This window comes from Pelobates fuscus, chromosome 6 (genome assembly GCF_036172605.1).
Source record: "Pelobates fuscus isolate aPelFus1 chromosome 6, aPelFus1.pri, whole genome shotgun sequence".
In the NCBI taxonomy this organism is placed as follows: Eukaryota; Metazoa; Chordata; class Amphibia; order Anura; family Pelobatidae; genus Pelobates; species Pelobates fuscus.
Window position 1 is genome coordinate 54,962,747 of NC_086322.1, and position 27,291 is coordinate 54,990,037.

General features: G+C 38.2%; 1 long non-coding RNA gene across 1 annotated transcript in view; it reads right to left on the bottom strand.

Annotated features, from left to right (window-relative positions):
* Positions 1-27,291, bottom strand: part of LOC134615351 (uncharacterized) — a 98,786-nt gene that overhangs the window by 69,178 nt on the left and 2,317 nt on the right. The window contains exon 2 of the long non-coding RNA XR_010091291.1: positions 2,885-3,083. This is a non-coding gene — a long non-coding RNA (uncharacterized LOC134615351). The remainder of the gene's footprint in view (positions 1-2,884; positions 3,084-27,291) is intronic.

Below are 27,291 nucleotides of genomic sequence, written 5' to 3' on the forward strand. Positions count from 1 at the left end.
GGTACTAAGGGTACTTGTTTTTGTAGTCCTGAATTTGTAGTGTTTTGGTGTAGCGCAGACCTGGATGCCCCTTAAGAGTATGTGAATTTACAACTCTGTAATCTGTTATTTGTATATTTTCTCTTTTCAATTTAAATAAATACCTGATTACTCGTGATTTATATCAGTACAAGAGAACGCATAGTTTTATATATATTTTTTAACACATTAAATTGTCAGCTGGGAAAATCATTATTTCCTAAAGTAATAGATTTAACTTACTACTTTACATTTTGAACAATTCTAAAAATAGGAAGAATAAAAAGATATCCGGCTTATTTCTTATGATGATTGCTACAAAATTAAAAGAACATTGACCTTACATAAAATAATGATAGTATGTTTTTTTTCTTGTAAAAGGACTGATTCAATAAAACTGATTTGCCTTTTTAAAATTAATAATTAGCTTGTAAAGTATTGTTTTTAACATACGGTACCTTATGTGCCTCACATTTCCTCATAATAGCCCTGAGCACTGAGTCCCTAGATAGCAAATTGACTTTCAAAGTGTCTTAAGGGAACGATTCAGTTGGAAGGTCACACATTTACAATCAGGGTTATAATGCTGGGTACTTTTGGTCATAAAAGGTAGACATAATTTCTAATGCCTAAACCAGCAATTTGTTATGCTATGAAATCTAATCATCAAGACATTCTAAATAAATATTACTTTTTCCAGTGGGGTACGATTAACCCCATACCTATGTAAGAATAGCAATTAGTTTTAATTTAAATTTAGCAGAGGCAGAAGGAAAAAGCTTTATTTTTTTAATGGTACATATGGATGTGTGTGTGTGTGTGTATATGTTACATAGTTAAATAGCTGAAAAGAGACTTGCACACATCAAGTTCAGCCTTCATCAGATTCGTTTTTTTGCAGTTGATCTAAAAGAAGGCAAAAAAAATAATAAAAAAACAGTTTAAAGCACTTCCAATTTTGCAACAAACTAGGGGAAAAATCCTTCTTGACCCCAGAATTGCAGTCAAATTTATCCTTGGATCAAGATGCTATAACCCTACATTGAAAAATTATATTCTGTTTTTGCAAGTATGCATCTAGTTGCTGTTTGAACATCTGTATGGACTCTGATAAAACCACTTCTTCAGGCAGAGAATTCCATATCCTTATTGTTCTTACAGTAAAAAAAAAAATGTCTTTGCCTTAGACTAAATCTTCTTTATTTCAGTCTAAAGGCATGACCTCGTGTCCTATGTAAAGTCCGGTTTGTGAATAGATTTCTACAGAAACTATAATATATATAATTTTTAAAGGATAAATAGGCTTTCTTTTGATACTCTACATGTATACAAAATGCAATATTAAATAGAATAAAATATTTTAAAAAATGAAAGCAAAATTAAAAAAACACATTTTTGTTTCAGTATTACATTTAATATTTGTTTACACACCAAGTGCAAATAAAGAAAACAAACTCAAAATTGATTCATTAATTAGTTCTGATTGTTAAAATGCTCAATATTTCTAGGATTAAAATTCATTTTTAGAAGTTATAAAAAAAAATACTGCAAGGAGTGAATAAAGGTTTTACATTGTGAAAATTGAAATTTCACAAGAATATGCATGTCCCACTACTGCAAACACAATATATTTGCATTCTGCTACAGATCTCAAGTACAATGCAACCAAACATTTTTCCCTATTCCTGGAGAAGGACACTAAGTCCCTTTGTTTAATAGCCCCAACTCACGGGACACAGATGAGAGTATGGGGGAACACTATGTTCCCCTATGTTCCCCATTATGTATGGTAAAGAATGACGTAGCTTAACAATTTATAATTTTACAGTCTTCCCCTAATTGAAATTTATTATGGGTATTACTACTAAATATCCAAAAAAGGAACATAGTACTTTCAACGTCTGTCACATTGATTTGATACATTTGGATAAACGTTTCATATAATTTAATATTTTTTGATAAACTTTTAAAGTGAATTAATATTTTGAAAAATATTTTAATATTTTGATATTTTCCGATATATTGATATATTTTCTTATATATGATTTTTTTTATATATATATATTTTAATATTTTTAAAAAAATCATTAATTAAAATATTTATCCAACAATATTAGATCAAGGCCTGTATCTGAACATATACATATAAAAACACTCAGACATTTTGTCTTCTCTTTTCAAACACCACAGAATGACTCTCTTTCCATTAATACTGGATGTGAACAAATCTCTTCTAACAGGGAGATTTCAGAACAACATAATAATGTGATAAATTAGCATGTTACCACCAAAACTAATCAGAAGTCGAAAAACGTCACATGGAGAAAATACAGTGCGTATCCTGTTAAAATAAACTGTAGCCTTCATGAGACAAATTTGATCCGATTAGTAGCAACTTAAAACAGCCAAATAGTGTAGAAGTACGAAAAGAAACAAGAAGTGACATAGGGGCAGTTAGAACATTAAAACTTTATTATACAAAAAATGAACATTAGTACAAAAGAAAATATGTGATTGGGCAGATCCAGCACAGGATTTGCATCTCTATATGAGTTGAACTAAAAGGAAAACAACAAGTACAATACACAGACTTTAAAACATATGAATACATTTTAAAAAATCAAACGCATTTGACTGAAAACTCAAAATGCACAACATTATACTTGTTAATGTCTTGTTGGCTCTAAATGTCAAGAGTCTGATTATGTATTTGTAATTATAGCACAAAACTGTTTTATGATTTGTTCCCTCTTCACTCAAGTGTGATTGGTTCTGCTTTTCCCTGTCCCATCATCTTATTGCCATTGTGCATACAGTTTTATTATTTTTTATATAATTAAACAGAGAAAAGATCTTATAAACTTACCCATCATTTGTTCTTGACATCACTGAGGTCTGTCAACAAAGTAGGATCATTGTGTGTAGCCATGTTCGGGATTGCATGAATAAGTACAATCCTTGAAGGTGTGCACATTCCCATTGGTTTTCTGTGTTTAGACATTTTGAAACAGACTGAAGGTACAAATCAATGGTTTAACCCTCCAGTAATGAACCAGTGGAAAATTCTGAAAATCAACAGAAACCTTGCTGTCAGTGAATGTCTTATCTACACCATAGATATGTATATGACACCATGTGAAACAGAAATTTTATCAGGATTAGGTCTAAATTTATTTTTTTAGTAGATTATAAAACCCAATTTGAAATCAATCTTGTTTGTTTAACATTCACACATACTTGACAACACCAAAAACTAGCTACATCTAGACAGAGACGTACAGAGTAAGTATGGATTTACACGGACACCTTCTGGTGAGCAAACTAGGTCATTGAACTAATTTGTAAGAAGCACTTCGGCCAGTGCTTTTCTGTGAGAGGTTACGTTGCAAGAGCAGGGCACAAATCCATTAGGTAAAACGTTTTATCTTCCAGTGCATTTAATAACAACATTGTTATTAGTCTGAACAATAAGCCATATGAGGTTTGAAATAAAACTTGCAATAAACAAACAAAACAAAATCACTTCATAAAGGTCAACAGATTATAAGGTATAATTATATCTATATCCATCTATCTATCTATCTATATTCATTTAGAAACATAAACAGATATAAATAATTGGAACAAAGTCAGAAATTCATAAAAATACATGTTTTATACATTTTAATAGAAAAATATATATAAAACGAAGCTGTTTTGCTATAGTAGTTAATAAGGAAAACCAGCCAACTTGTTTGGAAAGGCAGATGGAAGGATATAGAGATAGTGATGTCGCGAACATAAAATTTTCCGTTCGCAAGCGGCGAACGCGAACTTCCGCAAATGTTCGCGCACGGCGAACCGGGCGAACCGCCATAGACTTCAATAGGCAGGCGAATTTTAAAACCCACAGGGACTCTTTCTGGCCACAATAGTGATGGAAAAGTTGTTTCAAGGGGACTAACACCTGAACTGTGGCATGCCGGAGGGGGATCCATGGCAAAACTCCCATGGAAAATTACATGTTGATGCAGAGTCTGGTTTTAATCCATAAAGGGCATAAGTCACCTAACATTCCTAAATTGTTTGGAATAACGTGCTTTAAAACATCAGGTATGATGTTGTATCGATCAGATAGTGTAAGGGTTACGCCCGCTTCACAGTGACACACCAAACTCCCTGTTTAACGCACCGCAAACAATCCATTTGCACAACCGCAAACTCCCCGTTTGCACAAGGTTGGATACCAAGCTAGCCATGTCCCGTTCCTTGTCCGTACTGATGTCATTGAAGGTCTCTTCCTCCACCCAGCCACGTACAACACCAAGGGTCCCCGAAAGGTGACAACAAGCCCCCTGTATTTTTTTTTAAATGTACACTACGGTTACACCAGATGTGAGTTGCACTGGTGTGACACTGTGCCCTGGCAGGCCCTGAAACGCACACGTGTAAAGGAAACTGACTGCTATTATATTACAGTAAAAAAAGTTTTGTTTTTTTTTAAATGCAAGCTATTGTGATACCAGATATGAGTGGTGGAACTGGGCAAGTGGGCACAGTATACGCTGTGAGCCTGACACACACGCTGGCAGGCAGGCAACCGCAATTAGATTACACAGAAAAAAAAAAAAAGCAGACTGATGTTCTAGTCCTAAAAAGGGCTTTTTAGGGTGCTGTCCTTACAGCAGAGATCAGATGAGTCCTTCAGGACTGTAGTGGACACTGAATACACTAGCCTAGCTATCGATTTCCCTATTAAATCAGCAGCTACACTGTCCCTCCTCTCACTAAGAATGCAGCTTCCGGGGGGCGGGGCCTAGCTGTCATGGAGGAAAGACACACTTCGTGTGAGCTCCATCAATATCTCACTTTAAGCAGCTATCAACAAGTGAATTTCATCCCAGAAGGGGATGACCCAGCAATGTTGCTCCTACCTGACCGACCTGACATGCTTAATAGCAGTCAGCAACTCGACAGAGTCTTACTTACCTCCGCGTGGCAAGTGTGGCCTGGTGCTCACCGGGCGGGAGAGGTGGCCGATCTCCCGATCCTGGGATTCCCAGGAGCAGCTACTTCCCGGCAGGAGCTCCGTTACCCCCCCCCTCGGACCAGTGGGGGCTATCCCGGTTCACCCCTGAGAGGCTGTCTGGAGCTAATGGACGCACAGAACACAGCCGCCCAGGCTGACATACTCATCTGCGACTCTCCCAATATGGCGGCAGCCGTGTGTCCTCCTGGTACCAGCAAAGCATGGCAGGATATTGAGTCTAAGCTGGACAGACTCTTTAATCAATTTTGGAAGCAAATAACAAGCAGGAAGCCCCAACAAGCTCCACCACAGCCCCAACAAGCTCCACCACAGCTAAGCGAAGCAGTCCCCATTAAATTCCACCAACGCAAAAGGGGTCGAAGACGGGACCGGAGGCACAAACAGAAATGCAGAGCCTGCCCCACGTCAAGCACTCGCCTCCACCTTAAGCCACCACAATCCCGCACCGGATGTGAAGCCCCACCGGGACAGATCCAACCACCCAACAAAACAAGCTTCCACCACCTCAAGCCGCGAACCCGGCACTCAGCCAGAGACTTGCCTTTGTTGTTCCAGGTATCAGGGACTCCCAGGGTCTGCACCTGGCGCCCAGAAGGGATCAGATGAGCACAAGCAGTAAACAGCAGCCTGCCAAGCGTGTCCCACTATAGCCGATCCTCCACACCATGCCTTTGATCACATGAACTGCTCTCTGCACATTAACTAATCGTAAAGTAGCAAGCATTTAAACATGTCATTATTTCACCTCCTAAAGAGTTTATTGTCATAGTTCCTTACATGCCTTTACCTTAACTGTTCATGTATTATGTTATTCACTAGTCTCATCTCATGGGGCGACTCACACTTGATTTATAACAAGTGGTGGAGCTGCTGATATAAATACACAGTTGATAACATGCAAGCTAAACCCTAAACATGACAGCCATCTTTCACAACAATGTACTGCTATATACTCATACCCTCAGTGCAACTAGCCATGATATACGCCCGTTCAGCCTAGCATGCTCAAATCTAACACACTTCTGTCTAAAAAAAATGCAGCTTCAGAATTAATCTAAATTGTATGCTGTCTAGGAGGTGGTAGGGTCTGGGAGGGAGGGTCTGCTGCTGATTGGCTGGAATGTGTCTGCTGACTGTGAGGTACAGGGTCAAAGTTTACTCAATGATGATGAATAGGGGGCGGACCGAACATCACATATGTTTGCCATCCGCGGTGAACGCGAACAAGCTATGTTCGCCAGGAACTATTCGCCAGCGAACCGTTCGGGACATCACTATATAGAGATAGACAAACAGACAAGCTTCAGAGAGGCTTAAAATTGCCAAGATAATGAATGCATCTTTGAGGATGCCTCCTGTATCAGTAGCATCAATGAAAAAAAAATGTATTCGTTCCTTTGCCACAAAAGATCCATCCAATATGTGCATGGCATTTGCACACCTGGCGAGCACAGGCCTTGATCTCTATCCACCTCTCTTCCACTCTGTTAAAAGGCCAAGACACTGCTGTGACTATGAGTTGTTGGCAGCCCAGGAGATTGCTGCCCTCAGCATGGTCCTCACAACTTAACTGTGAGTTGATCTGTGATCCAACCATTAACATTCATGGTCTTCTGAAAGTCGTATTTCTGTTGTTAATGTAAAATGAATATTAAATTAATATGAATATGTAAAATATGAACATATTTTGCAGTATCCACAAGGTTCCCAGAACAATATATAAACTTTTTCTTGATTTGCCCCTCTTCGTGTTATTTGAGACATTTCTGATTTTGTTTTGTTCTCCATAGAGTTTCTTTTTGGACCAAACTTCAACTCGGCAGAAATTGGGCCAATCACGTGCTTGGCCAAATTCCTAAATTCTGACGTAAAATATAACCTCATTACAGACTAGTTGAACCTTATAATGCTGAACATATTTGGACTTCCCCAAGCACCAGAATTAATTTTATTCACAGAGAAGTGAGCAGTAGAGGTAAAAGAGGAGGAGTGTATATTATATACTGGACTTACCCATTTTGCAACGTTTTTTTGTTCTTCTGCTTTGGTTTCCAAATCAGAATCATGCTTCCGATATTCTGCCAAGCCAAACCAACATTTGTCCGAAACTCAGGGGTCTCGAAAATTTTCAGAAAAAAAATATTTGGCAAAGCCGAATTTTCTAACTGTGCACAAGTCTGCTTACAGCCCTGAAAAGAAGGGATTCATGGTACACATATCGAAAGAAAACTTGGCCGAGTTAACCTGTTTTATGTTATTTGATATTATTATAATGTCTAAATCTTGAATTTAGCTTTTTTTTTTTTATATTCAGATGGGGTAGTTAGCATTAAAATAAATAAAAAAAATAAAAAATATATATATATGTATATATATATGTGTGTGTAAATTATATGTATATTATATATATACAAATCTATCATATATATCTATACATAGCCATATATATATGTGTGTGTGTGTGTGTATAGATTCCCCATCAATCAAGTAATATATTGTGGAGATCAAGGCAGATCATATTGTCACTGTTTGTTTGTTTTACAGAAAGCAGTTTCCCATTTCTCAGATGTTGCGTTCCCCAGCATACCCCCACCCCTCTTTAGAGGCATGCCATGTTCAAAAGTGAAGTGGCAGACCTTATGGGAATGGGAATCTGCCCTCCAGCAAGGCTGGCTTGTTCAGTACTGCATGCCTGTTTCTTATTTTCACTCACAGCTTCTAAGTCAGAGTGTGAATGATGAGCCACGTAGCAACGTACACATTTATAATTCTCTCAAAATGTGGCCGTCATATATAATACTTTCAATACCTTTTTATCCAAATTGACAAATTCCTACCACCATATTGATTTTCATAAACACACTGCCTCGAGATAGATATTTAAACTTAATTGCCAACCTGTAGAACACTTTAACCCAAACCATTCTAGAAGTGTATCACCTTTCAAAATGGCGTAAATGTTAATGATTCCAATTCACACCCAAAAAGCATTTTTCAGACAAGTTCAATAAAATTTGCAAATGTCTTCAAATTTTAATGTCTTTAAATTGAAGGTTGGATGTGACGTGGATCATTTGTTTTATAAAATATGTTTTAAAAAGTGAAACCTGTCAAACGTTAATGATTCCCATATTAAACTGAAACAGCTTCAAGCTGAAATCTAGGTAGCTGCATGTTTCGGGTTAACCTGGGTGACACAAGACTTCCCGAATACTAAGCTAACATTTTTCTACGTGAATTTGCACATCATTTGCCACTATATCTTGTTTCTTGTTACCTTATCGTAGTATTTGTTAACGTATTACACTAGGATTTCATTTTTATTCTGCTTACATCAATATATTTAGTGGTGTCACAAAGAATTCGAAAAATACATATATTTTTTTGTTAAGATAGCGCATGCACACACACACACAAACACACGATTGCACACATAATTAAATGTGTCTCAAAATGTATGAATGCATTTAAAAGTGATTCAATATTAGCGTTATATCACAGATTTCAGGTCTTTCTGTGAGTTAAAAAATTAATAGCATATAAACACTAGAGCTTAAAAATTGTCTATTGTCTGTAATTTAATTAGGACATATATATTTTTCACAATTTGAAGGTATTTATTACCAATATCATGTAATATCCATCATAGACAGGACCAAGGCAAACCATAGCATACTCTACACTAGACTTACAGTAGAATTGCAATTCATCTGAATTTTGGACGATTGATGAGTTTCTGGAACTTCAAAACTCTCTACAAAACAAATACAATGGACAATGTATAATTCAGTAAAAAGATGATTGACAGCTAGGAGGCAGCCACTAAATATTGATTTTATTACCAGATCCAGTGAAAAGAGATCAATAGCGGGAAAGAGTTAAAAAACAAACTATAATATATAAATGTAATTTTCCCTCTATTGATTGTGAACCAAATGGAGGTAAAATTAATCTACCAGTGTACTGTAAAATATATACATAAGAGTTATATTTTGCAGTACACTGATCGGCAAATTGTTGCACCATTTTCTTTTATTCTGAATTCTTTTTTTTGGGTGAATTCCAAACAAAATGGTACATGGTTGAAATCCAAATAGCCTGAAACATCATTGTTTTCTGACGAACCAAACTTTTGCACTGTGCACAAGTGTCCTTTACACAACAAACACTTGGAAATTAACTGTGGAAATTGTGGAAAACTGTGGTTAATTACTGCCAATCCCTGTAATCACTTGGTAAACAAGATGAAAAACCAGAAGAGAACTGTGACGGAAAGCCGTCACTGAGTGCCATACCCACGTGTGCACCCCCCTACCCCCACTTGTCCAGTCACATTGGACCACAAGGACTTGGACTGTGGACTCAAGGAGGTCCAACCGATTTGTTGCAGGCCTTTCGTGGGTCTGGCCACAGGTCTGTCTATTTCTATGGGGGGAGATATGTGATGGATGGCCTGATTTGTTTGGCGTGGGTCACAAGCTTGCAACCTAATTTTTGTGACTGTTTTACATGTGTCTAGATGTGGCTGTGTTATGTGCCTGTATTCTACATAGAGCAGTGTGTGTGTCTTTATATGCAGATGTGGGTTAACAAAGGGGGGGAAGGGGGCAGCAGCTCTATAGCCTGCACAGTATAGTTAAGTGAAATGTATTGCTTGTCTGTGTCTCTCCCCCTCCCTCTTCATCTTCCTGTCCTAGCAGGGTGTTGTCTCAGGGAAACTGCCAGCCCAGTTTATCCTAGCTGCTTTGTCCCTCCTCCATCCCTCATTGGATTCTTGGGATTGAAACCCCTGGTGCATTGTTTTGGAGACCCCATGTAGTATATTTTCAGTTGTACTCCCAGAGCTGTGTCTCGTCCACGTACTGGGGGAAAGGGATGCCTACTTGTTTTAAGGGTTCCAAAGTGGCTGAAGGAAGCTATTAGCGGAGGTAACCATTTGGATTACCCGTGGTCCGCTACAAGAACCCTATGCTCTTTGCTTACCATCTTTGTGAAAATTTGTCATTAAACACTCAGCACTCTGTCTTTAAGCCCATTTTCAATCTAAGTATAAGCATTTCCTCTTATCCAATTTCTTTATAATTTCCAGAAATAGTGATTTTTAATTTTCCTCTTCCTTCATATACTCCTGCCTAATCACCCCACCCGTTGTCATCCCTAATGCAAGGCAAGAGTTAGAGGTGACTCAGGCCAAATTATGTGGTAGATGTCCACAGCAGCAGTCCCTTCTGTCCTACAACAATTTTTATACCTCCAGAAATGAAGAATCTGGATCCAGATAGATATACAAGCAGTCCATCGGCTAAGGCATTAGCCATTTGTGAAGGGAAATGGCTAATCACAAAGCATAGATGGGCATTGATAAAGGTGGGCCGGCCAGCTCTTCACAGCACCCCTTTGTGGCTCATCCATGTATAGTGTGTGTATAGGAGTGTAATGTTTGTATAAGGGGCTTTATTAAAAAATCGATGACAACAAATATTCATTCTCCCTTCCCTGTTGTGACCTTCAGGTTAGGTGGCACCCAGGAATTCCTTGCCTCAAAGCAAACCAACATTGTTTTGAGGGAGTTGAGTCCCTTTAACCAAATACAACTGAAGATACAATAACATTAAGTACAACATCGCTATGAACCAGTCTTTCTAAGGTATTTTATGAACAGATTATACCTACAGTTGTTATCAAAATTATTCAACCCCAATTGAAAACCAGTTGAATAATTTTGAGACTGGACAAGTCATTATAAGCTGCATTTTTTGTTGAATTTGGGGAAACCACTTCAAGCATTTTTTTTCTAAAAGATTTGCTCGTTTCAAACAGCTGAAAGTCTGTAAATGTTGACAATAAACCTTTCACATTCTTTTCAGTAAATGCATAGAAACTTTTATATGCCTAGAATATTGCATTATTATTTTCAATGGTAAATCGTTTTATGTAGAGTAATATGAACAAGATAAAAATTACGTTTAGTCAGCTAGATAAAAATTATGTTGTGAAAATATTGCAAGAATTTATTAGCACCAACATATGCTGGAATGCTTTTCAGTTATAGAATTGGGATATGAAGAGTGCCTTGCTAAAATTAACTTACAAATTGAGGGTTTGAAGAAGGTGCATATAAATGATTAGGTATCTTCCCAAGCAACACTTACTGATGAGGTAGTCTGATCAGGAGGATTCAAACCTGTGTTTCCCACTGCTCTGCCAGTCACTATAAGAAAAGTATGGTGCTATAGTGTTGGCACCTTAAAGGGATACTATAGGCATCAAAACAACTTTAGCTTAATGAAGCCGTTTTGGTTTATTGATCATGTCCCTGCAGTTTTATTGCTCAATTATCTGCCACTTAGGAGATAAAACACATAACATCTTAATTTAAGACTTTACAGTGTTAGGAGACAGAACTAAGCACATGGGAAAAAAATTATGAATATACGGAGACCCATAAAGCCTTGTCTGCCCTTGAATGAGCAATGAGAATCTACTAGTAGATGTAGAACTTAATCCATGCTTAAATAATCTGAATCTGATGTTCCCAAATGTATTATGTTAGTTAAATTAAACAAAAGATGCTAAATGAATCTCAGCTTGTCCTTGACAAGTACTGATACTTGGGAATACAATTTGTTTCCATTACAAACTAACATAAATGCAAGAACTCAGGAATAATAGACTTCACATAACGTTCTTTCCATCTTGATTTATTATTACCAAGAATAGAGTTCCTCCCTGTAGCGGACCACGGGTAACCCGACCGGTTACCTCCGCTAATTCCTTCCTTCAGCCACTCTGGAACCACTTAAAGTATAAAGACACCCATTCCCCTCAGTAACTGGATGACACACAGCTCTGGGAGTAGAACAACATTTTATTGTGCCACACACGGCTTTTATACATAACCCCCTGCCACACAAGCAGACAGGGGTTTTCATCCCAGAATCCTCAGTATCTGGGATCCAAGGCATGGGAAAAGGGATCTAGTTTCTTTGTCTCCCCGGCACAAAAAGCCAGGGGTCTTCCACACAAAACAACAGGGGTCTTCATCCCAGGATCCTCTGTGCCTGGGAGCCAAGACGCGGGAAAAGGGACCTAGTCTCTTTGTCTCTCAGGTACAGAAAGCCTGCCAAAATAGCCAGTGCCCCAACGTATCCCCACCAACCTCAGGAACCCCCACAAAAGTAAATTTCCCAGACCGGTCTCCAATCGTGAGGTTCCTGTGCGCACACCATGCAAGGGAAGCGTCTCCTTTTCGGGATACGAATGCTCCCCCTGGTTGGCGTTCGTAGATATGAAATGGCAACCACCCAGAGGAGCACTAATTAATTACTTCCTTTGTGGTTTTGCACTTATGTTATTGATTTGAACGTTCTAAGTAATTGGTGTGAACATTCTAATGGGGCACTGGGATGGTCCTCGTTTGGGAGACGAATGGGTTCCGTTCGTATGGATGCTCCAGAACGGGGAAACAGGGTACACTACCCAAAATACAAGCGGAAACACACAATACAAGTGGAAAACACACGAATAAGCAGTGGTTCTGCCACACTCCCTTATTAATTCCCTCTTGAATCATCAGGCTCCTCTAATAATTATACTGTACTAGTCTCTAAATCAGATAAAACAGGACTCCACAGCCTACACATATAGGACAACAGATAAAAGCTTAGCAGAGACTAAACTAGCAAACAATAACAACGTTTTTGGTGTGTATACCACCTCTGTGTCACCCAAACTAGGTATGCAACACACACCACCCACAGTGGTACTGTCACAGCCCCTGGTGCTTGTATCGGAATGACTGCATCTGATCAGTGTGGTCGTGCCGATACTGTTTCTGCGCCCAAGTCCACAGTCGGCGCCACCACATCTGAGCAGAGCGGTCGCCCCATAAAGGGAAAAAAACGTACCTAGATCGCGGTGGATTGCCACTCGATCCTCATCCCCGATGGTTCCCAGGCAGTGCGGTGTTCTTAGGGACACTGGCCTCTGCGGTCCCGAAATTCAGAATAATAATCCTATTGCCCATAACAAAAAATGGTGCCAAAAGTCATGTTTAAACCAATCAATGCACAGAGAGGAATATTTAAACCCTGATTATCCTTTTCTCAGTGCCCTGTCGTGGTTTTCACTTGTTAGTTGTCTGAGAGTGCGTTCCTGTTCATTGATTTTTCTGGTATTTTACTTTGGCTTGTATTTGACTTTCCCTACTTCTGGTATCCTAACTTTTGGCTAGTATTACGTTTAGTGTCTGTTTCTGTACCCTTGACTTTGAATTGTTTATTGACTATACTCTTACGTTAAGTCCAGCCACTCTAAGGCTCGGTATACGTTATTTGTGTTTACATAGTTCTGCGTGTTGGGTCATATAGTAGTCGTGACATTACGACAGGGACATGGACCCTGCAGAATTATGTCAGCACATGTTGGTTAGAGGAGGCTGGAGGAAAATGATCACCACATGGATCAATTTGCTCAGGCTTTCCAAATCCTCCTAGCTGTATGACTCACCTTCAGCCTAATGACCCACCATCAGGTCCACCCCCTCCTATTGTGACTGTTCCCCTTGTGTATAAGGCTCCCTCGATATCCTTATCACCTCCTCCTCATTTTGGAGGTGATGCCCGACTATGTGGTACCACTCAAAGAAAGAACCACACCAAGTTATATCTTCACCTTCTTGTCCAATAATACTTGGGTTTCCATGGCTTCTCAAGCACAATCCATGTATTAATTGGGTTAAGGGAGAGATACTAGAATGGAGTGAGGACTGTAGATAAAAGTGTATGCAACCTGTTTCTAGGAAATTTGGCACAGTTAACGTACCCACTGCTGCTCCTCTTTCTACTGAGGTTTCTTTTCCTTATTTGGAGGTCAAAGAGGTGTTCAACAGAAAACATACAGATGTTTTACCTCCTCACAGACCCTACGAATGTTCCATTAAGTTGTTTCCCGGTACTATATGCCCTAAAGGCAGTGTATACACATTATCCCCTCAAGAAAGTAAGATCATGGAGGAATACATAAACGAATCATACGCAGATCTTCTTCTCCAGCAGGTGCTGGTTTCTTCTTTGTATCTAAAAAAGAAGGAGATCTTCATCCTTGTATCGGCATTAAATAAGAACACTGTGAAAAAATAATTTCCGCGGTGCTAACGTATTTACCAAACTCGACCTCAGGAGTACTTATAATTTGGTGAGAATAAAAGAGGGACATGAGTACTTGGTTATTCCCTTTGGCTTATGTAATGCCCCAGCTGTGTTTCAGGATCTTATTAATGACATACTGAGAGAGTACATATATTCTTTTGTGTTGGTGTATCTCAATTACATACTCATTTATTCTCCTGATCTATCAACTCACCATAGGCATGTCAAACAAGTGTTACAAAACTTTCTCAAGAATGGGTTATACTATAAACTTGAGAAATGTCTGTTTGATCAGACAGAGGTGCGGTTCCTGGGCTGCATAAAATTAGCTTCTGGTTTCCAAATGGATCCAATGCCTCGTTTCCACTGAGCGGATCGGTTCAGGTCGATTCGGTACGGTACGCTATTTTGAGTGTTTCCATTATGAAAGTGGCCCATACAACCGAACCAAACCGCACAATTCATGGTCCCCCTTTAGATGTAGGGCCATAGGAAATGGTACGGTACGGTTAGGGCGGAGCTACTGGCGTCACACAATACATTCCACTGATTGGCGGATAGAAAAACGTCAATGCTCACGTCAAAGGCAAGCGCGAAATAAACACCACGTCGCCGTTTAGTCCAGATAATAGGAGAAGGATGCCTGCAAACAACAGCAAGCTCTGGTCGGCTCAGGAACTATCCACTTTCCTAACTATAATTGGCGATAGCGTTATTCAGAGTGAGCTTGATGGATCAGTGAGAAATGAAAAGGTGTATAAAGATATTTCTCAGCGGATGGCTGCTGAGGGATTTGAACGGACATCGGGTCAGTGTAGGGCAAAGCTTAAAAAGCTGAAAGGCCAATATAAAAAAATTAAGGATGCCAACAGCCGTAGTGGAAACAGTCGAAGTAGTTGGAAGTGGTACGACGCCATGGACGCCATTTACGGTCATAGGCCGGCAAACCAAGGCAGGGAGGGCGGTCTGGACTCTGCATCTACACTTCTCGAATCCATGATAGAACCCGTTGGTAAGATTTATTTTTTTCTTAATTTGCATTGGCTTTCGCTCTGCTAACCATTTATAGATTCACTGAACAAAACCATTAACTATTTGCACCAAAAAACACATTTTATTTGTACAGTGTACTGAACTATTGATCTGTGCATTTTCAGATACAGTTGAAGGACTCTCCAATGATACCTCAAGCTTTTCATATGTTTCTGACGATGGTCCATCAACGTCGTTCAGCAGCACCAGTACGATTACGTCAACACCGACCCAACCACAGACCCAACCGCAGAGTATGCCCAATGCACCCCGGCACACTGGTAAGACATGCTGTTCAGAGTGAACATTGTAATTGTGCATTTTCCTAACTTTTAATTTACAGCAAACTGTGAACTCACTCAAAATGCTTCTATATGTAGTTTGTTTGCATAATTAAATCCATAATCATAATTGTACATTGTCTGTATATACTGCTATTTAAATTCCATTGTATTTTGAGCTTATCTTAAGTATATTGTGTTTAGGGTGTTTATTGTACTTTGTGCTTATACTGTTCTTATGTGTTACATATTTTCCTTATTTACATTATGTTAAATGATAGATATCCACCTGTTTTTTGTACCAATTGCTAAAAAAAAAAAAAGCACTATTATGGTCTTTTGTATATTCCAGGTGATAGGAGACGGTTTCAGCTGGATTTGCACACAGTCATGGAGGATATGCGGGCAGCAGAGGAAAGGCAGCAGGAAAGGATGGAGAACCTTTCTGAGCGGCGCTTTCAGGCACTGCGTCAAGATGCCCAGGAAGCGAGGCGCCAGGAGGCAGAAATCGCCCGGCAGCAGATGGAGCAGTTGGCTAACTTCAACCAGGCCTTCCTTGGTGTCCTTGGGCAGCTTGTTCAAGTGCTGGGAGGCAGTCGTGATCCCAGGTCACCGCCCAGGCAGTAGTTCCTTTCCACTAGCACATGACCTGTACACTTCTTTATTTTATTTTTTTGATAATTACATTTATTTTTGCTTTTTGTAAATAATGTTTATTTGTAAATATATTTTTTTACTCTGTACTTGTGAGTATATTTTGAAAGATTTTTGTGTGTGTCTGATTAAATTTAAAACTTTATTAAAAATTTCTAAAATGTAATAAAACCGTAATAAAACGTTAATAAAACCAGGGTAAGAAATTAAAGGTTGAGGTGCCGCATGAGAGCCTGACGTATTTCACTGCACTCTTCTTCGCTATCCAGTGTAATTACCCATCCTGGCTCTTCTGCAGACGTATTCCAATCCTGGTGGAAGTCTTCTCCATGTCTTTCACAAAGATTGTGAAGAGCACAGCAAGTAAGCACCATGGATTTGACAAGTGCAATGTCCCTGTCATTCCTCTTCATAAGACAACGCCACCTACCCTTAAGTCTTCCGAATGCATTTTCAACTACGACACGTGCCCTGGATGTTTTCTTGTTGTAGGTTTGTTGTTCTAGTGTCAGGCGGCCATTGTCAGGAAATGATTTCAGGAGCCAATTTTGTAAAGGGTAGGCAGAGTCCCCGAGCACATAATAGCCAACATTCACCCCCCCAATGTTCTTAGTGCAAACAGGATACAGGCCTCCCTGGCCAACCCAATCCCAAAATGTGGACAGTCGTAGAACCCGAGCATCGTGCAAGCTCCCAGGCTTTCCTACGTTCACACTCCAGAATAGTCCTTTTCCATCCACTACTCCTTGGAGGATGATGGAATGCCACCCTTTTCCGTTGAAGTAGTCAGTGTGGTATTCTTGTGGTGCTATTATTGGTATGTGTGACCCATCAATAGCACCAACACACTGTGGAAGGCCCCACCTGTTCTCAAAGTAGTCAGCCATGTCTTTAAGCTTTTGCCAGTCCGGAAAATGAATAATTTCAGGAGCTAGCAATGTGCATACAGCCTTACAAAAGTCCTGCACACACCGGCACACTGATGATTTACTGACACCAAAAAGATGACCTATACTTCTGTATTCACTGTTGGTAGCCAGCTTCCACAGTGCAATGGCAACTCTTTTCCTCACAGGCACACAAGCTCTGAAGTTGGTGGTTTGCTTCTCCATCGCTGGACCTAGCTTTGCACAAAGGTATAAAAATGTTTCCTCAGACATTCTGAAATTGTGCACCCACTGTGTGTGTGTGAATCCAGGGACGGTCACATCCCACCACTCATTGGCGCGGCGGAGAGCCCAAATGACTGGTCGGCGGCGCTGTTTTGACAAAAGGAGAAGCGTCTAAAAAAATAAACAAACAAAAAAGGACAGATGTTACTATATCACTATTAATAGCATCATGTATAAAAGCGATCAACAAAAATAACATAAGGAGTATTTATGTCTAAGGTGTAATTCTTGATTTTTACAAATGTGTGCAACATGATGTTGTTAAATACATAATGTATTTCCTTCCCATCTTGTATTCGATTTTTAACATATTCAGTATTATTTTTAATTTTTAATACGTGTAGAACTACATGACAAATGGCATAAAGTTGCTTACCCTATAGCGCTGCCGTCTTTGTCTTTGCCGCACAAAGGTGTACTTCTCCTCCCGGCTCAAGACCCAAGCCATAAGTTTTCTTCTCTTTTCTGCTGTGTTTCTCTTCGCCGCTCGCAACCTTCTCTCATAAAGTGCGGCATGTACTTTGATTTCAAAGAACCAAAAGCCAAATAGAGCAAAGACGAGCTGCTGGATGACCTCCATTATTGTTATTTGTAGCGTCACGTATGTTGTCGACCAAGTGTGTCGTCACACGCATTTGGCGTAAACCACGCAAGCCTCCAGGCGTTCCAACTTGCAGTGGAAACGCTCGCTGGAATAGGCCGGACCATTCAAAACCTTCCAAAATGTACCGACCCGAACCGATCCGCTCAGTGGAAACGAGGCACAAGTAAACTTGAGGCAGTTTTTCTCTGGCCATTACACAAAGGACTGAAAGCTATTCAACACTTCATTGGGTTTGCTAATTACTACTGTAGGTTAATAAAAGGGTTCTGTACTGTAATAGACCCCATTAATATTCTTACACGTAATGGTGTGAACCGTCGTATTTGGTCACAAGAAGCCAAGGAAGCCTTTGATCGCCTTAAGTCCTCGTTTGCTTCTGCTCCCATACTAGTTCACCCTGATACCAGCAAACCTTTTATACTAGAGGTTGATGCCTTTGAAACAGGGGTTGGTGCTGTTCTTTCCCAGAGGGAACGTCAGGACACTCCTTTGCACCCTTGTGGGTTTTACTCCAGAAAATTGTCGCCTGCGGAAAAAAATTATAATATAGGCAACAGGGAATTGTTAGCCATCATCCTGGCCTTAAAGGAATGGTGACATTTTGTGAAAGGATCTAAAGATCCGCTTCTGATCATCACTGATCACAAAAAGCTTACATAGGAGATGCTAAAAGGTTATCTTCCAGACAAGCCAGGTGGTCACTCTTTTTGTCATGTTTCAATGATGTTATCACATACAGCCAGGCACAAGAAATTTGAAATCTGATGCCCTATCCAGGCAACATGATTTTGAGTAGGAACAGGAGCAAGAGCTATCTTTTATCATATCTCCTGATTGCATTATTGCCTTTACTGTTCTTTTGTTATCTTCCTCCTAGCGACAAGCCACATGGCAAATAGTTTATCCCAGTTCAGGAAAGAAAGGAAATATTATGGATGTTAACATAACAGCAAGGCATCCATGTATCCAGGTATCAGAAAAACAGCTTTTTTTCTTTGGCACTTTGATTTTACTAATTTCATTGTGTCCCTAAAGAAGTCCACTCAGGTAGAAGAACTTATTTTATTTTTTTTATATATGTTTGTTTTTTATTAATATATTTTGTGCGCAAGAAAATACACATACTACTGCAAAAAGTGGCATTTTACCTTACTGCTGACCCCTGGACGTACCGCTGGTTTGAAGGAGGCAAGGAATGTTTTAGCCCCCCTAGCCTGAATCAGGGGAGGCATCCCAAGGCACAAAACTTCACATAATCTTGTGAGTGTACATCTGCAGCACAAAGTTAATTTATATTTTGACATACTTCACTATGTACTATTTGTTTATCACTATTTCAGATGCATAGATGAATCCCAAATTTGTGTCTATACATTAAACTAGCGTTCAGCATTATACACTAAAATTGGAATTTTGGAAATCTGACAGAGATATGGAAAAATATGTCAAAATTGATGAACTGAAAAAATTATCAGGCTTGTCTTAATCCATAGGCTGGATGCAAGCTTCAAAAATGTATTAAATATTTTTGGATAAGCTTTCCAAATGATGTAATATCTGTGGATAATATTTTACAATGATTTAGAATATTTGTTGACAAATATTTTAATATTTTGAGATTTGTAAGATTGATTTTATAATTTTTTTCTAAACTCAAAGGTCTTCCCATTTGGCGTTATCACAACCAGCATGACATGCCAAACAGTGGATTTAATGCTTCTCTTTGAGAAGCATGCAATTGGGGTAGAGCAGCGATTTCACACATGGGCCATATGTCCCTAATGCTACTGAACAAAAAGATTTGGCTTAGACATTACTGATTACTTCAGCTGGTGCTCTGAGGAAACTGACTCTACACTGGACTAAAGTGAGTTTTAGAGTTATTTTACCTTTCTTTTTTTACAGTGGGAGAGATACTGTTTTTGCACATAATTAACATTAGGCAGCCAATAACAGAGTTCTGTAACTAGCCCCCTGCACAAAAAGCAAATATCTTTGTATGTGCTGCATTTTAAGCTGAAACATTGCACATTCAGATTCATTGCTCCATGACCACTTCAAGAAGTGAAAGTGGTCATAGAGGTTGGACTAACCCTTTAATAACGTCCAAATCAGTACCAGCACATTTGTGCATTAAACATGGGTAGTATGTTTTCTTCAGTTAGGCAAAAAATTCTTTAACAAGCCTACCCATAAAGGTCTGACGTGGAGCCAACTTATTTGGAACGAGTCTAAGAGCTAACTATGAGAAAAGTTTCTAATTACAAATCTACTAAGAACGAGCTAGTTGTAAATTCACATATTTGCTGCCAAATGTAGAAAATTGATGGAAGTGCACTCCACCCCTTGCCAAGGAATCCAGGGTGCTTAACTGGATATGTCCCAGTACCAAAATGGACCAAATATAATAGTAAAAATAGAAAATGAATCCAGGCACTCCAAATGAATTCCAAGAGAAAGGCAATTTATTGGAACCAGCAGCTACAAAGCGACGTTTCAACCCCTAAAGGTGCAATCGGCAAACATCGCTCAAGTTCAAGGAGAAATAAAAAAGATTCAAAAAAGCTTATTCGCATAAAAAAATGAATTGTTTTGATTTCTATCTTTATATATATATATACTCATTCCTATAATTTCTATTTTCCAGGTATAAATATTCTGAGTAGAATGTGTAAGAAAATTAAATAAACCTTAAATAAATAGTAAATAGTGAATAATATGGCTCATTGAGGTTCAGAAAATAAATTAAAAAAAAGATGAAAAAAGTAAAAAATAATGCATTGTTTTGATTCATATTTTCATATATAGATATATATATATATATATATATATATATATATATATATATATATATAATTATTTCTATAATTTCTATTTTCCAAATTAAATAAACCTTAAATGAATAGTAAATAGTGAATGTGGCTCATTGTCCTACAAACTGAAAATCCCTGGAAAACCAGTATTTTAAACACTAATGTGAATTTGTTGACTGCATTTATTGACCACCAGGTGGCGTAAAACTTCAATCACTGTCTGTGAAAAGTCATCTAATAATAATAAAATATCCAGTTGCTATTTCAGAATCAATTATGTTGACATTTTGGATGTTGATTTGTCCCTGCCGCAAAATTATAATTTATTCTTTTATGCTACATTTAGAAAAAATGATTTTTATCACATAGTTATGGTATATATATATTTTTTTTATTATAATCTGATGAAAATAATATAACAAGTGATAAAAAGAAATATGTGGTATTGACCCTTACATTCTTATCCTGTTCAGATAGATAATAGTTGTATAATCATTCATTGAGTGGTTTGTATATATTACAAATAGTGTGTGAGGGGTATTTAGAAGCTTTGTACTAAAATGCATCTTCCGCTGTGCTAGCAGCGTATGATTTGTTACAACAAATAATCTCCATGCATGTATTTTACCAAAACAACACACAGACTTTAAACTACACCACATTGTACACCACATAGAAACATAGAAACATAGAATGTGACGGCAGATAAGAACCATTCGGCCCATCTAGTCTGCCCAGTTTTCTAAATACTTTCATTAGTCTCTGGCCTTATCTTATAGTTAGGATAGCCTTATGCCTATCCCACGCATGCTTAAACTCCTTTACTGTGTTAACCTCTACCACTTCAGCTGGAAGGCTATTCCATGCATCAACTACCCTCTCAGTAAAGTAATACTTCCTGATGACCAAAAATGTGTGGACACCCATTCTGGGTGGTAGATCACACTGAGTGATTGCAGGTCTAGAAAATCAAGCATATACAAACAAAATATAGACAGACAAATAGAAGCATCAGAATGATCCAGGCTGTTGATCCTTTTAACATCTTCTGATCACACTCTTGCAAAAAGTTGGTTTCTGGTCACACTTTTCCAAAAAAGTAAGTTTCTTGTCATACTTTGCCACTATTCCATGAAGTCAGCTTACCAAATGTCTGCTGTTAGATTTGTCTCTGTAAACTATAAATGATGTTTAAAGCAATATCAAGAGCTCATTGTCAGAAACGTCACTGTATATATAATGATTTTAGTAAAGTTTTACTGTACATATTTTTTAGGTCTCTATGAAAAAGTTATGCTTGCCCCAAATGTAGCATTCTTAAGCATTCATATTTTCATAATTCACAGCCTTCTGCCAGGCCCACAGATAATTCATGGACACACCAGGAGGGATATCTAAATACACAGGCAACCAATGGTAAGAATGCCTAATCTAAATGTATCAGACAGGCCTTAAATGAACACCCTAATATATATAAGATACTGCTCGAAAGTAGCAATATAGGCTTTTTTATCATGAGAACTAGAAGGCCACTGAAGTCTTAATATTATAATTATTACTATTACTGCACCTACAATAAGTGGGCAATTTGTAAAAAGAATTGCATCATGGCCGGTGTGACACACAGGAACACGAGTTAATAAGTGCCCAGTTAAAATTACAAAAAGATGAAAGCAAGGTTGCCTCAGAGCCAGATTTCCCATTGGGAGAAGTAGACACATGTCTACAGTCACATGTCCAGGAAGGGGCTCCTGTTTTCATAGTTTATAATGTGCCTTTTCGGAGCTGGTGAGGAGAGATAAGCAGCAGGAGCCTTGGCCAGTGTCCTCTTTAGACAAGTCAGCCTGATAGCAGAGCTGCAGGAACCGTTATGGAGGATATAAACCTCAGTGCTGTCCATGAGGAAATGCTGATAGCCGCAGGACACGTTTTGCTGCGCATGCTCAATAGGCTCCCAATGCTTTCCTATTGGAAAACATTGGATTGGCTGAGATAATCAAGACTGATGAGCTCAGCCATGGAGGCAGCACCAGCCAGGGTGAGGGGGGAAATCTAAGTTTAAAAACTTTTCAAAGCAACCTGAGGGGTGGCCAGGAAGCTAAGTAGTTAGTTTAACATTATGGTGTTACTTTAACTGCTCAAGGCCTAAACCCCCTAGTGACAGACTTCCATACTCCTCCAGGAGTCCGTGGCAAACGTACGTGGGAAGGGGCGTTTGTCATAACCCTAAATCTAAAAAAAAAATACAACTTTTTTTAATATTAGCTAGAATTCTCTATGCTCACTAGCACTAAATTTAACCCAACTCTAAACCTGAACAAAATGATCCTAAACACCCCTAACAGCACAATGGCTCAAGCTTTAAATCATCTTAAAATTAAATGCCTGTGTAATCTAACTCTAAGCTTAGCCTCGGCCCCACTCCTTCCCCCCACCCCAACAAAAACTAACATCATCTGTACCCCTGCATGCATTTACACAGCTGCATACACCCACTATACTCACAGATTCCAACTCAATACATTACATGTAGCAATGAGCAAATACAATGTATATAAACATATACAGTTATCAGATATGAATATAATTTTCAGGGGTCAGGGGAGAGCAGCGGTTGCCTTAAAATTCTGTGCCTATGGGTACTTGACAAGGGTTTCTTTGCAGGTTCTATCATAAAAGTATGCTTCTTTAAATCTAAATGCATCTTTTCAGAGTACTTAGAGAATCAATATTAATAAAAACCATAAAAAAATGTGAAAAGTGACATGGAAATGGGCAGCTACTTATCAAATTAGAAAGAGCATTATTGTCACAAAAGGAATACATTTCCTCTTGCATCAATATATCGTGTTTTTGTTCGTGGTTTGTGTGCCCTGTCCATTAGCAGTGTCAATAGGTTGAGGTAACATTTTTATTCAATGCACTGAACATCACAAGATGTTGCAGATACTACTTTTTAAAACTGTTTCATGTTAAACAAATCTACCTACGTTTCGATTTTCGGAGTAAATAAAATGCAGCATTAAATGGACACTATATGCAACCAGGCCACTTTATCTCATTGTATCCCTGCCCCCTTTATCCCTGCAATGTTAAATGATGCAGTTTATAGGCTGTCCACCAGACAGCCACTAGAGGCACCTCCTGCAGTTTAATGAAGTTTGACTCCTAGAGGGGCACCAAACATTTCCAGCATGTCAGTTCTGCTACATCTACATATAGGTTCTTTTTTATTTTTATTTTATTGTTTTTTTTTTACATTGCACAACTTATGGAATAATGATAAATTAATCTATAAAGACATCTGTACATTAGTTCTCTTTTTAGCCATTTTCAAAACAACGAAAAAATTTCAAATGTAACGTGAAAATAGGCTATTTTGTAGAAACTGGGGTGTGTACTGGCAAACACTAAACTAATACCCTCAACTTGTAAGTTATGTGCGTAAACTCAACATTCCTTTGAACTGTATTTGTTTTGAATAGTTTAAAAACTACACTGATCATAGTTTTGTTAATCAGCCCTTGTGCACAAATCTCCAGACAAGAGAGATAAAGCTGTTCTACTAAGTTGGACGAAATCCACATCAAATGAGGAAGTGATTACTGCTGCATTGCTATCTAAGTGCTAGGAGGCTGGCTTATAGTATGTTCATACTCATTCAAATTGCTCCAGCTGTAAGCCACTATGAGCAGGGAAAGTAGGTGTAAGGTACTCCCTTTCCAATGAAGCAACTTTTTTATTTTATGGTGTTTAGAGCAATAGTTTAACTCCTTAATTGTGATTTAATAAAGATTAGCAAAATTGTGTATATTGATGTATACTTGGCATTTCACTGGATCTTAATGAAGTAAGAACTTAATTTCTGGTTTTAGAAAGCCATGTAGTATGAGAGGCACTGAGCCTCTTGTCGACCTTCTATTGGGTACTCTGCTAAAGATGGACGATTCTCTTATGTTGGGTAGAAGTGGATGAGCTTGTTGACCAGCCACTCTATCACATCACCCATATCCCACTACGCATAAGGAGACTTCCTCATACAATGGTTGAATAGGGAACCGGTGAACCAGTACCTTATGTAATTGTCTATGCCCATTGGCAAGGAAATAGGACTAAGTAGAAAATAGCCACAGTGTCTCAGTCCATGAAATTATCCATCCCCCTCTGTGCATGGATTATGGGAACTTGGTGTAAGTCCCCTCTGGTGGACAGAAAAAAAGAAAAGACTGGAACTGTGGACATTCTGATTGATTTATTAACTATCACACTGCCTCCGATAGGAGGAGATAATATGTGGGTTTCCCTGGGTGAGAAGGAACAGAGAATACGATATGATTTTAAAGGTCCAATTACCAGACGTCACACATCAGATTAGGAGATGTAATGGTTATTACAGGTTAGTTTTAGTACTCATCCTGCACACCTTATATGCTCCTATTATATATAATATTTGTTTTATTTATTTATTAAAGCATTCATTTATTTAAATGCCTTTGTCAATGTATTCTTTATTTTAAACAAAAATGCCAGAACATGCATCCAAATGGACAAATCTAAAGACAATGAAGAGGCATCGGGAGTGTCTGGCAGTCACTATTATAATCATTATTATTATTATTGTTATTAATATGATGTATATGGCACCAACATATTCCGCAGCGCTTTACAATCATAGAATGGGGATAACTCACATCAAGTAATTGGCATACAAAATATTAACAGAGACAAGAGGTGATTAAGGTCCTGCTCAAATTCGCTTATAATTTACTATCATTATTATCTACAGAGCACAAACAATTCCGCAGTTCTGTTCGAGAGATGGACTAACAAGCAAGTAGTTGCAACATCTGTTCAGAAATGCTAATGGACTCCCACAGTAACTTAGCTATACTTATCCCAATCCGTCTCTCACTCTCCTAAAAAGCCATACTCCTCTCTCACCTCCAGCTCTGATACTTTTCCACCTTGTTTGGTGGCTTGCTGCCCTGTTGTGTATTTGTACCCCACCTCATCTAGACACTAAGCTTGTTGGAGCAGGGCCCTCATCTACCTATTGTTCCTGTGTCACTGTGTAATTGTCTCATTTATTGTAGATTTCCCCCCTTTCATAATATTGGAAAGTGCTGGGGAATAAGCTGACGCTATATAAATACCATAGTAATAATAATAATAATAATAATAATAATAATAATAATAATAATAATAATAATAATAACAAGACAAGTTGAACAAACAGGAACAGAAGGTGCTTGGTCCACCACTCAAATGAGTGTTCATTTACATACTTATCCAAATCTGAATCCAAGAAAATAATAAGAAAAACATGTTCTTACAACACCTGATGACATGACATTGTCAGTTAAAACAAACACTCAAAGCTTCATTGAGGAGATTTATCAAAGTTTTATTTTCTAAAAAAAAAAATGGTCTTAAGTATTAAAAACTAGGCAATCACCATGGAAACCACTGGAACCAGTAGGCACATACTTTTGGATACTTACACCATTTTACATGTTTTCACCACTTTTAGAACAGAACACCTTGATATTGTGTTCAATATTTTGTTTAGCCTTATAGGGGTGGCAATCCCTGACACTGGCTATCCTACCTGGCCTGTTGAAATAAAAGAACAAACATATATTGACATACCATGCAATAAATGTGTATTTTGCTATAATATGCTCTGATTCATTGTCATAAGCTGATCTGTACATGATTCATAAAATCATGCGTTGACCCATAACAGGGAAGGGTACACAAGCAATTCTGTCTTATTGCACAATATATATCCTGTCTTTGTTTACTTAAGAAAGACATGCATTTCAAGAAATCCATCTATATTGTCTCATTTATTATGCACTGAAAGGTTAAAGGATACAAGGAGAATTATTTATAAAGAAAAAAAAATCTAAAGATAATGCAGTCACCATGGAAACCAATGAAATGTTCCTGCCAACAGTGCAACTTTTAGAACGTTCCCAAAGAATTGATCTTTTACAGAATTCCTAATATCACTTACACTTGACATTATAAGCAATCCATCAAACATTTCTGGTCAAGTCCAAATAATGTCGATGCAAATATTACTATAGCATTCACATTATCAAAATACACAGTAATGTGAGCCGATTGAGTTAGGGGCTTTGGGCTTTACTACAACACAATGTCGTGTCTTTAAAACAAGCCAAACCTACAGACAATACAATCACATAAATGCGTGGCTCAGATCTCTGGTAAACAAATAGTTAAATGTATTGCTATCAACCCAATACTTTACCTTATAAGAACCGTTTTAATGTTTCATTATTTCTAGTAAAATTGTACGTTTGTATTTATTGATAATAATCCATACTAGATTTACTATCATCAAAAATACAGAACTTTTTTTATTGTGCTGTAGAATAATATAAGATGCCCTTTAATTGCCTGAATTCCCTTTTTAAACGCAGTCACTTGCGAGATAATAAAACCTGTAATTTCACAACAACAACAACAAAATAAATCGTGTGGCTAATTTCCTTAAGTGTTTCTCATTAACC